The sequence below is a fragment of the Cnephaeus nilssonii genome, assembly GCF_951640355.1.
Source record: "Cnephaeus nilssonii genome assembly, chromosome: X".
Taxonomy (NCBI): domain Eukaryota; kingdom Metazoa; phylum Chordata; class Mammalia; order Chiroptera; family Vespertilionidae; genus Cnephaeus; species Cnephaeus nilssonii.
This window is the reverse complement of record NC_137071.1, coordinates 42,948,401-42,960,172: the sequence shown is the minus strand read 5'-3', so window position 1 is coordinate 42,960,172 and position 11,772 is coordinate 42,948,401.

Genomic DNA, 11,772 nt, shown 5'->3' with positions numbered 1-11,772 from the left:
TGAGAGTCTGGGTTTTATGGTTCTTGGGAGAGTGCTGAAGAAATAGCCACTAGCATCCCTGTGCTGAATCATTCTTCTATATTGTAGATGCCATATTTCTTGTGTGGATAAATTCCCTCCTCCTGGGTGGGAAAAGCAATTGCCCCACCCTTTGGACTCCTTCTTGCCCCACGTGTGGAGCTTATGCCCTGCTAAGAAGTATAGCCAGAGGCTCTTTCAAGGACCAAGCCTAACAGGCAACTGGCAAGTGGAGACAGGCAGAGGTAGATCACACGGTGCCTTAGGACTTTTGCTGACCAGCCCCTGGGCTGGATGCTGATAAAAGCTGGACTTGGTTTGTAGTATGGTCCTTTCCATGTGAAACCAGGCTCAGAAGAGTCATCCAGAAACTGTGTACCACTTGTAGCTTCTAACAGATTTCTAAGGGCCAGTCATAGGGAGTGCCTTACATTGGTCTGCACCAGAATCTCTCCCAAAAAGTCCAGAACCAACACATTCAGTGGCCAGCTTTAGACAACATAGCAGGATCCAATAAGCTTCACAAGTAGCATATCCACAGGGACATATTGGCAGGCACCAAACCCTGTTTAGGTGAAATATGCTTTATGCGGTGAATACCAGCACAGCAGCTTGCATGCCATGGTCAGTGTTGTGCTTCACAGTCATCCAGATAGAATATTGATCAGACACATGAACAGTCCAATAGCAATCAACAATCAATTACAACAGAAAAGTCTACATAGCATACATGAGGGGCATTCTTGGAGCACCCCACTCAAATATTCATGGAAACTATACCAATGGGCTCCACAGGACAGCTACTACATAGGGCCTACCCACAAAGACTGGGAGTCACAGCAGATCTATATAATACACAGAAATAAACACAAAGAGGCAGCTGGAATGGGGAGACAAAGAAACAGGCCTTAAATAAAACAACAGTATATATCTCCAGAACAATAGTTAACTAAAATCTAGGCAATAAATTTGTCAGATATAGAGTCCAAAGCAACAGTTATAAGGATGCTCAACAGCATGAAATGGGACATAGAAACCATAAAAAAGAGCCAGTAAGAAATGAAGAATATAATATTTGAAATGAAGAATACACTGGAATGAATAAAGAGTAAGTTGAATAAAGCAGATGATCAAATCAGCAATTTGGAAGACAAGGTAGAATAAAACACTCAATAAGAGCATCAAAAAGAAAAAAAATAATGAGGAGAGTTTAAGGGACTTTAGGGACAACATGAGTCATAACAACATCCACATCTTAGGGGTCACAAAAGGAGAAGAGAGAGAGAGCAAGTGATCAGGAACCTATTTGAAGAAATAATGACCAAACGTCCAGGAAGTACAGAGAGTCCCAAATAAGATGGACTTAAAGAGGCCCACACTAAGACACATCAAAATCAAGATGCAAAATGTTAAAGACAAAGAGAGAATTTTAAAAGCTAAAAGGAATAGACAGTTACCAATAAGGAATCTCCTATATAACTGTTAGTGCATTTCTGTTTGTTTTTTTTTCCTCTTCATTTTATTTTACTTATTTTTATTTTTTCATCACCATGTCAAATGACTTCTCAACAGAAACATTTTAGATTATAAGGGATTGGCATGAAATATGCAAAGTGATAAAAATCCAGGACCTACAAGCATGACTACCTTACCCAGCAAGGCTAGCATTTAAAATTGAAGGAGAAATAAATATAATCCCAGACAAGAAAAAGCTAAAGTTCTTTGTTACAACTAAATCAGTATTACAAGAAAAGTTAAATGTTCCTCTTGAAGAAGTGGGAGGAGGAAGAAGGAGTAGGAGGAGAGAAAGATAGCTAAAAGAATAAAATGGCAATAAATATGTTCCATTGGATAATCACTTTAAATGTAAATGGCTTGAATGCTCCAATAAAAATATATACAGTAGCTGAATGGATAACAAAATAAGACCCATTTATATGCTGTCTACAAGATACCTACCTCAGAGTGAAACACACAGACTAAAAGTAAAAGAATGAAAAATGATATTTCATACAAATGGAAGATAAAAATAGCTGGGGTGGCAATGCTTATATCTAACAATATAGACTTTAAAACAAAATCTATAGTAAGACACAAAGAATGACACTACATAATAATAAAGGGAGAACTCAAACAAGAGGATATAACCCTTGAAAACATTTCTGCACACAATATAGGAACACTTCATATGTAAAGCAAATCTTAATGGACATAAAGGGAGAGACTGACAGTAATCTTACCATATAATAGACAAATATGCAAATTGACCGCACCTTCGCTACGCCCAAGCCACGCCCACCGACCGAGCCACGCCCACCGACCGAGCCACGCCCACCAGGAAACCGTTGCAGGGACGTTGGGGTGTGGCAGAGCCCAAGGCCGGGAAAGCCTCGGGGTGGAGGCTTTCCCGGCCTTGGGCACCAGCAGGGAGCCTGCACAGATCGCAGGCAACGACCAGAGGGTCGGCTCCTACGATCCGTAGCAGGGACGCTGGGTGCGGCCGAGCCCAAGGCCGGGAAAGCCGCCCGAGGCTTTCCCGGCCTTGGGCACCAGTGGGGAGCCTGCACCGATTGCAGGAAACCACTGGGGGTCGGCTCCTGCGATCGGTAGCAGGGACGCTGGGTGCGGCGAGCCCAAGGCCAGGAAAGCCTGGGGCGGAGGCTTTCTCGGCCTTGGGCACCAGCGGGCAGCCTGCAAGGATCGAAGGAAACCACTGGGGGTCGGCTCCTGCGATCCTTAGCAGGGATGTTGGGTGCAGCCGAGCCCAAGGCCACTGCCCGGGGCCAAGCCCCAACCCTTAAAAAGGCAGAAGGCGGTGGCCACAGCCAAGACCTGGGTCCCCGGTGCCGGCAGAAAACTGGTGCAGGCAGCCAGGTGAATGAAGGTCTATTGCACGAATCTTCATGCAAACGGGCTACTAGTTTAGTCATATTAGGAAATCTTAACACATTGTGGACCAGTAGTTTTATTGCTAGCTTTACTCAGTGGCCAGATAAGTTTCTATTGAACGAGTACAAAAAACGTTTTACATAAATGTTAAAGGCACACTTTAAAATTAAATACCTATTTAATTTTGAAGTTATTTATTACATATTCTTACAAGCTAATATCTTTTTAAAGTATGAAACTTTGTAAAACACTGTGTAATATGAAGCGAGAATTCTTGTGATCCGTCCGCAATGTATTAACGCCCTATTGACAACAATGGATATATTTTCCAGACAGAAAATCAACAAGGAAACTTTGGCCTTCAATGACACACTAGATCAGATGGATTTAATTGATATCTTCAGAACATTTTACCACAAAGCCACATAATATACATTCTGTTCAAGTGCACATGGCACATTTTCTAGGATAGAACACATTTTAGAACACAAAAGAAGTCTCAATGAATTTAAGAAGACAAATCATATCAAGCATGTTCTCTGACCATAATGCTATGAAACTATTAATCAATTACAAGAAGAAAACTGAAAAACACACAAACACATGGAGGTTAAATAATATGTTATTAAACAATGAATGGGTTAACAATGAGTTCAAGTAAGAAATCAAAGGTACATTAAAACAAATAAAAATGAGTAATAACAACCCAAAGTTTATGGGACACAGCAAAAGGAGTACTAAAAGGTAAGTTCATAGCATTACAGAACTATCTGAGAAAACAAGAAAAATCTCAACTAAACAACCTAACTATATACTTACAGGAACTTGAAAAAGAACAACAAACAAACCCAAAGTGAGTAGAAGGAAAGAAATAATAAAGATCAGAGCAGAAACAAATGAAATATAGTCTAAAATAAATATAAAAGATCAATGAATACAATATTTGGTTCTTTAAAAAGATTAAAAAGTTGATGAACCTTTACTCAGACTCATTGAGAAAAAAAAAGAGATGACCCAAATAAAGAAAATAATCAATGAAAGAGAGGAGTAACAGTTGTCATTATAGAAATACAAAGGATTGTAAGAAAATACTATGAACAACAAATTAGACAAATCTACACGAAATAGACAAATTCCTAGAGATTGCATAACCTCTCAAAAATAAATCAGGAAGAATAAGATGACCCAAATAGAAAATTACATCTAGTAAAATTGAAAGAGTAATAATAAAATAAACCAATAAGATTTAACAGTCCTGGAACAGATAGCTTCACAGGTGAATTTCACCAAACATTCAAATAAGAACTAACACCAATCCTCAAACTTTCCCAAAAAATACAAGAGGAGAGAAGGCTTTCAGGCTTATTTAATGAGGCAAGCATTATACTAATTTTCAAAGCCATATAAAAACACTACAAAGAAAGAAAATTATAGGACAATACCTCTGATAAACATAGATGCAAAAATCCTCAAAAATATTAGCAAACCAAATTCTGTAATATATTTCAAAGATTATACACCATGACCAAGTGGGATTTAGTCTGGGGATGCAAATTTGGCACAATATTTGCAACACAAAAAATGTTATAAACCACATGAACAAAATGAAAGACAAAATCCACATGACCATATCAATAGATGCAAATAAAAACATTGGACAAAATCCAACAACTAGTTAAGATAAAATCTCTCAGCAAAGTAGGGATAGAGAGAACATACTTCAACATAATAAAGGCTATATATGATAAACAATCATCATTATACTCAATGGAAAAAAACTGCAATCATTTCTCTTAATATTTCTAACAAAAGAAGGATGTCTGCTTTCACCACTCTTACTCGACATAGTGCCAGAAATCCTAGCCATGGCAATCAGATAAAAAGAAGAAATAAAAAATACATCCAAATTATCATTATTTTCATATGACATGATACAATATATACTGAGTCCTAAAGATTCCACCAAAAATATATTAGAACAGATAAATGAATTCAGTAAAGTAGTAAGATACAAAATAAAAATGCAGAAATCAGTTACATTTCTATACACCAATAATGAACTAACAAAAAGGGAAACTGAGAAAACAATCCCATTCACGTTGATTTAAAAAGAATAAAATACCTAGGAGTAAATTTAACCAAGTATGTAAAAGACCTGTCTGTAGAAAATTATGAGACTTTGAAGAAAGAAACTGAAGAAGATACACATAAGTAGAAGCATATACTGTATTATAAATAGTAAGAATTAACATAATTGAAATGTCCATACTACCCAAGGGAATCTATATATTCAATGCAATTCCTATCAAGATACCAATGTAGTATCTCACAGAACTAGAAAAAGTATTTCAAAAACTTACATAGAACCAAAAAATAACCTGAATAGCAATATTTATTGTGAGAATGAAGAACAAAGTTGTAAGAATCACATTACCTGATATCAAACTATACTACAAGGCCACAGTAATCAAAAGAGCATACCACTAACATAAAAACTGATCAATGGAACAGAATAGAAAGCCCCAAAATAAACCCACCTCCTCTAGTTAATTAATATTTGACAAAGAAGGCAAAATATACAATGAAGTAAAGATAGTCTATTTCATAAATGGATTTGGGAATATTGGACAGATAATTGCAAATAAATAAAATATACCACCTTCTTACAAAATGCACAAGAAGCAATGCAAAATGATTAAAGACTTAAATGCAAGTTTCAAACCCATAAAAATCCTAGAAGAAAACATAAGCAGTAAAATATTGGATATTTCTAGTAACAATATTTTTTTCTGATATATCTCCTCTGGCCAAGGAAATAAAAGAAAAATAAACAAATGGGCTTATATCAAAGGAAAAAAGTTTTTGCACTGCAAAGGAAACCATCAACAAAATGAAAAGACAACCCACTTAATGTGAGAGCATATTTGCAAAGCATCTAATAAGGGGGTAATATCCAAAATTTATAAAGACCTTATAAAACTCAATAACAAAAAATATCCAGTTTAAAAATGGACAAAGTAGAGATAAAAAATGGTGGCAGGCCCTAACCGGTTTGGCTCAGTGGATAGAGCGTTGGCCTGTGAACTGAAAGGTCCCAGGTTCGATTCCAGTCAAGGGCATGTACCTTGGTTGCAGGTACATCCCCAGTGGGGGGCGTGCAGGAGGCAGCTGATCGATGTTTCTCTCTCATCGATGTTTCTGACTCTCTATCCCTCTTGCTACCTCTCTGTAAAAAAAAAAAATAAAATATATTTTTTAAAAAATGGTGGCAGAATAAGTGGATGCTCCAAAGACACACTCCCAGGACCAAACTGAAACTACAACTAAAATACAAAATAACAAACAAACAAAAAAAACAGCCTCAATAATCAACTGAAGACTAGCTGGAGAGAACACTGATAACTAAGGACATAAAGTGGAGACCACATACAAACTGGTAGGAGGAATGGAGCAGGGAAAGGAATGGATACCCTCACAGAGAAAGCAGCTGACGTTCCAGAGAGATATATCAGGTGTGGGGAGTTATGACTGAGAACTCTGAGGTCTAAACATCAAGCTGGGCCCACCAGCAGAGATCACCAGAACTGAGAAAGGTGCCCACAAAATATATGGCTGTGAAAAGCATCAGAGTGGCGGTCAGACAGTGAGAGACTCCTGGAAATGCAGTGACCCTCTTAAAGGGGTACCATGCAAAATCTCATGTGCAGCCACTCACCTTGGGCTCTGGCAGAGGAAGGGCAGAGTGTAATGCAGCTGTGTGAGCAGAAGCCAGGGCTGAGGCCTCTGGGATTAGAGCTCAGAGGATAGAATCTCAAGTTCCCTGTGCTGAAGCATTCTGGCAAGCTGCAAAGGACATCCTCCTTAGGCAGACCTTGCTATCCACATTTTATTTGACTGGAGGGGAAGACAATTACATCATCCTATAGGAAAACCCCTTGTCCCACCCTGTAGAGTTTTTGAGGCCCAGTAAGAAACTTAGAATAACAATTAGCCTCCAGGCAAAAGCAATTGTCCCACCCTGTTGGAAAACCTCTCACACCACCTGTAGATTATTGTCTTAGGCTACTCAAGACAAAATCTAATCATTCTTCAGGCAAAGACCGGTCTCTTGAGGTTTTGAGTGTTTGCCTGATCTAATTAGCCAGAAATAGCGTTTGAAGCTGTCCTGCACTAGAGATTGGGAGGTGTAGCAGATCTATCTAATGCACAGTCATAAACCCAAACAGGCGGCAAAAATGGGGAGACAATAAAACAACTCCCTAATGAAAGAACAAGAAAATTATCCAGAGTAAGAGCTAAAGGAAATGGAGATAAGAAATTTACCAGATATAGAGTTCAGAATAATGATGGCAAAGATTCTCAATAGCATGTGAAAAGATATAGTAACTGTGAAGAATGACATAGAACTAATAAAGAACACAATGGAAGGAATACACAGCAGATTAGGGGAAGCTGAGAATTGGATCTGTGAAATCGAAGATAGTGTAGAAAAAAATCACACAATCAGAGAATTAAAAAGAACAAAAAACAATTAAAAAATAGGAGGATAGCTTAAAGGAGCTGTGGGACAACATGAAACAGAACCATATTCTCATAATAGGTGTACCAGAAGGAAAACAAAGTGAGATAGAGAACGTGTTTGAAGAAATAATGGCAGAAAGCTTCCCTAACCTGATGAAGGAAAAAGCCACACAAGTTCAGGAGGCACAGAGAGTCCCAAGCAAGAAGAACCTAAACAGGCCCATGCCTAAACACATCATAATTAAAATGCAAAAATTAAAGATAAAGAGAGAATCTTAAAGGCAGAAAGAGAAAAGCAATTTGTTACCTACAAAGGAGCTAACATAAGGCTGTCAACTGATTTATCACCAGAAAATCTACAGGCCAGAAGGGAATGGCATGAAATACTCAAGGTAATGAAAAGGAAGTATCTTAAACCAAGATTACTATATTCAGCAAGGCTATCATTCAAAACAGATCATGAAGTAAAGAGCTTCCCAGAAAATAAAAAGACTAAAGCAATTTATCACCACCAAACCAGCACTACAAGAAATGGATAGATCATCCAGACAAATAATTAACAAGGAAACAGTGACAGTAAATAACACACTTGTTCAGATGGATTTAATTGACATTTATAGAATATTTCATTACAAATCTGCAGAATAGACATTCTTCTCAAGTGCACATGGGTCATTCACAAACATAGACCACATGTTAGGAAACAAAGCAAGTCTCTACAAGTTCAAGAAGATTGAAATCATATCAAGCATCTTCTCAGATCACAATGGAATGAAATTAGAATTCAACTACAGTGAAAATACTCAAAATCATTCAAACACATGGAGGCTAATTAGCATGTTATTATATCAATGAATGTCTTACCCACAAGATCAAGAAAGAAATTAAAAAATTCCTGGAAACAAATGAAAATGAACACACAACAACCGATAATCTCAGGGACACAACAAAAGCAGTCCTGCGAGGGAAGTTCATAGCACTACAGGCCTACCTCAAAAAACAAGAAAAAATAATTATAAACCATCTATATATAAAAAAAGCCAGCAACCTGAATGCCATAACTACCAGAAAAACTGGTTGCTATGATGCCCACTGGAGCAAGTGAATCGGCCCAATCAAGGAGTAGGGCCGGCAGGCCAACCTCCCGTGGCCCCACCCCCCAGCTTGCCACACACCTGATCAGCCTCTCCCACCCCCATTGAGGGTGGGGTGGCCTGCCACACCCCCCATGGCCCTTCCCCCAGGCTGGCCCCAACCCTGGCCACCCTCCACCCCTATAAGGGGGCAGGTCTGGCTGGCCAACCTCCTGCAGCCCCTCCTTCAGGCCAGCCCTGCCCCTGATGGGCCCCCACCATCCCGATCAGCCCACAGCCCCTAACCCCAGCTGGCCCTGCTCCTGATTGACCCCCAATAGGGGGTGGAACTAGACAGCCAACCCCCTGCAGTCCCTCCCTTGACCAGCCCCACCCCTGATGGGCCACCACCACCCCGATCAGCCTGCAGCCCCTCCCCCTGGCTGGCCCTGGCCCCAATCAGCCCCCCCATTCAATCAGCAGCAGGGCCAGCTGGCCAACCACCCATTGCTCCTCCCCCAGGCCACTGGCCCCCCTCAACCCCCCACTCCCCATTCGAGGGTGGGGCCTGCCAGCCCACTACCCACAGCCCCTCCCCATGCAGGTACTACCCCCAATCAGCCCCCTCCACCCTGACTGGCCCAAAGCTCCTCCCCCCAGCCAGCTCCATCCTCAATTGGATCCCCCACACACCAATCGAAGGTGGGCTGGCCAGCCAACCTTCCATGGCTCCTTCCCCATCTGCTGACCCCCAATGGGCCCTCCACCCCAAATCAGTGATTGGGCTGGCCAACCCACTGCCCACAGCCCCACCCCACAGGCAGCCCGTTCCTAATCAGCCCCCCAACCCAATTGGGGTTGGGTCCTGCTGGCCAATCATCCTCAGTCCCTCCCCCCAGCCAGCCTGTATAGGGCCCTAATAAGGGTGGGCCGGCTGGCCAACCTCCTGCTGTCTCTTGTTCCCAACAGGCCCAGCCCCAATCTGCCTCCATTGGGGCCAGGTCGGCCGGACTATGTCCATGCATGAATTCATGTACTGGGCCTCTGGTTAATAATAAAGAATTAGAAAGAGAACAACAAGAAAAGCCCAGAGTAAGTAGAAGAAAGAAAATAATAAAGATTACAGTAGAAATAAATAACATAGAGACTAAAAAAACAATACAAAAATCAATGAAATCAAGATCTGGTTCTTTAAAAAGATAAACAAGATTGATGAACTATTAACCAGACTCATCAAGAAACAGAGGACTCAAATAACTAAAATCAGAAAGAAAAGCCGTGAAGTAACCACTGACTCCACAGAAATACAAAGGACTGCAAGGAAATATTATGAACAACTATTTGCCAACAATCTGAACAATGTGCATGAAATGGACAAATTCCTAGAAAAAAATACAATCTCCAAAAATTGAATCAGGAAGAATCAGAAAACCTGAATAGGCCAGTAACAACTGAGCAAATAGAAGCAGTTAAAAAACAAAGAAAAGAAAAAAACAATCTCCCAGCAAACAAAAAACCTGGTCCCGACGGCTGCACAGGGGAGTTTTACCAAACATTCAAAGAAGAACATCTATATTCCTGAAACTATTACACAAAATCCAAGAGCAAAGGACACTTTCAATCTATTTTTAGAAGGCCAGCACTGTCCTAATTACAAAACAGATAAAGACACTAAAAAAAGAGAGAGTTACAAGCCAATATCTCTGGGACACAACAACACAAAATCTCTAACATATGCTAAAATCCTCAACAAAATATTAACAAATCAAATCCTGCAATATATTTTAAAAAATCATAAAACATGACCAAGAGGGATTTATTCCAGGGATGCAAGGCTAGTACAATAATCACAAAACAATAAACATGATACATCATATAAAGAAACTGAAAGATAAAAATCACATGATCATATCAATAGACATAGAAAAGCATTCAACAAAATACAACACCCATTTTTGGTAAAAGCTCTCAGGAAAGTGGGATTGATGGAATATATCTCAAGAAAATAAAGGCCATCTATGGCAAATCTACAGGGAATATCATACTCAATGGGGAAAAAAACAAACATTTCCCCTAAGAACAGGAATACAACAAGGATGTCCACTTTTAACACTCTTACTCAAAATAGTACTGGAAGCCCTAGCCACAGCTATCAGACAAAAAGAAGAAATAAAAAACATCCAGGCCAGAGAAAAAATGGCGGCGGAATAGACAGACGTATCTCGAGCCTTGTCCCAGAGCAGATAGAAAGAACAGCTGAGGGTCGCACAGGGAGTGTTTGTTGGCGAGTTAAGGGACAGCTATACTCCAGGAGAAGGTGGGGGACTGCTGGACGGGGCTCCCCTGACCGGGCAGCCCCCACTGCTGCTGGGTTCCCTCCCAAAGCCACTGGCTTGGATGCGGAGACCATGCCATCTTGAAGGGGAAAGTGGATGTTATCGGAAGCCTGAAAATCTACAATTGCAGCACCCACCAAACAGCTGCAAACCCAAGAACACCAGTCCCCAATTGGCGCAAACACGCGGATTCAGAGGAGCTCTACACTCCACCATGGAAAGATCAGATTTTACCTGGGATAAGGTGAGGTCTCTGGTCCCGGCAGGACAGAGAAACACGTGCACTGCGGGAGCTGGAGGACCAGGGGAAGTCTGCGCCTAGAAAAATTCTTGGCTGTTGGGGCTGGCATGATCTGTGAATGTGGAAGGGGGTCCTCAGAGCTTCTAACAGAAGGGATGTTTAAAAAGCAACTCATTTTGATCTGACGCAAAAGAACACCCTAAAAATTTTAAAAGTGTGCCGGTTGCTTAGACTAAGGTGACCAGACGTCCCGCTTTTGGCGGGACAGTCCAGATTTTTAACTATTTGTCCTGCATCCCGCGGCATTTTGAAAAAGTCCTGATTTTTGGAAAGAATGCACAACAAGCTAGGGAATGGCGGGAGAACGGGAAGGGAATATACGGTGTTCGGCGGCCATGTGGCTATTTAGCCAGGATATGAGTTTTATATTATTTTTGTTAATTTTATAATGTTAAACTTTAATAATAACAAATAATTGTTGAGCACTGATTATCGAGAACTGCTTATCAAAGTTCGCATTGTTGATCAGTTGTTAGAATTCAATCATCATTGTTTGGACTTAATGAACAAAGGCATTTTTGGGGATTGGCAACAATGAAAACATTTTGTAACTGTCTCTCAGACGATACACATCGTACTGCGTGCTAGTAAGCTAGTTAAACAAGTGATGTCATTGCAAATCAGCTATTCAGAT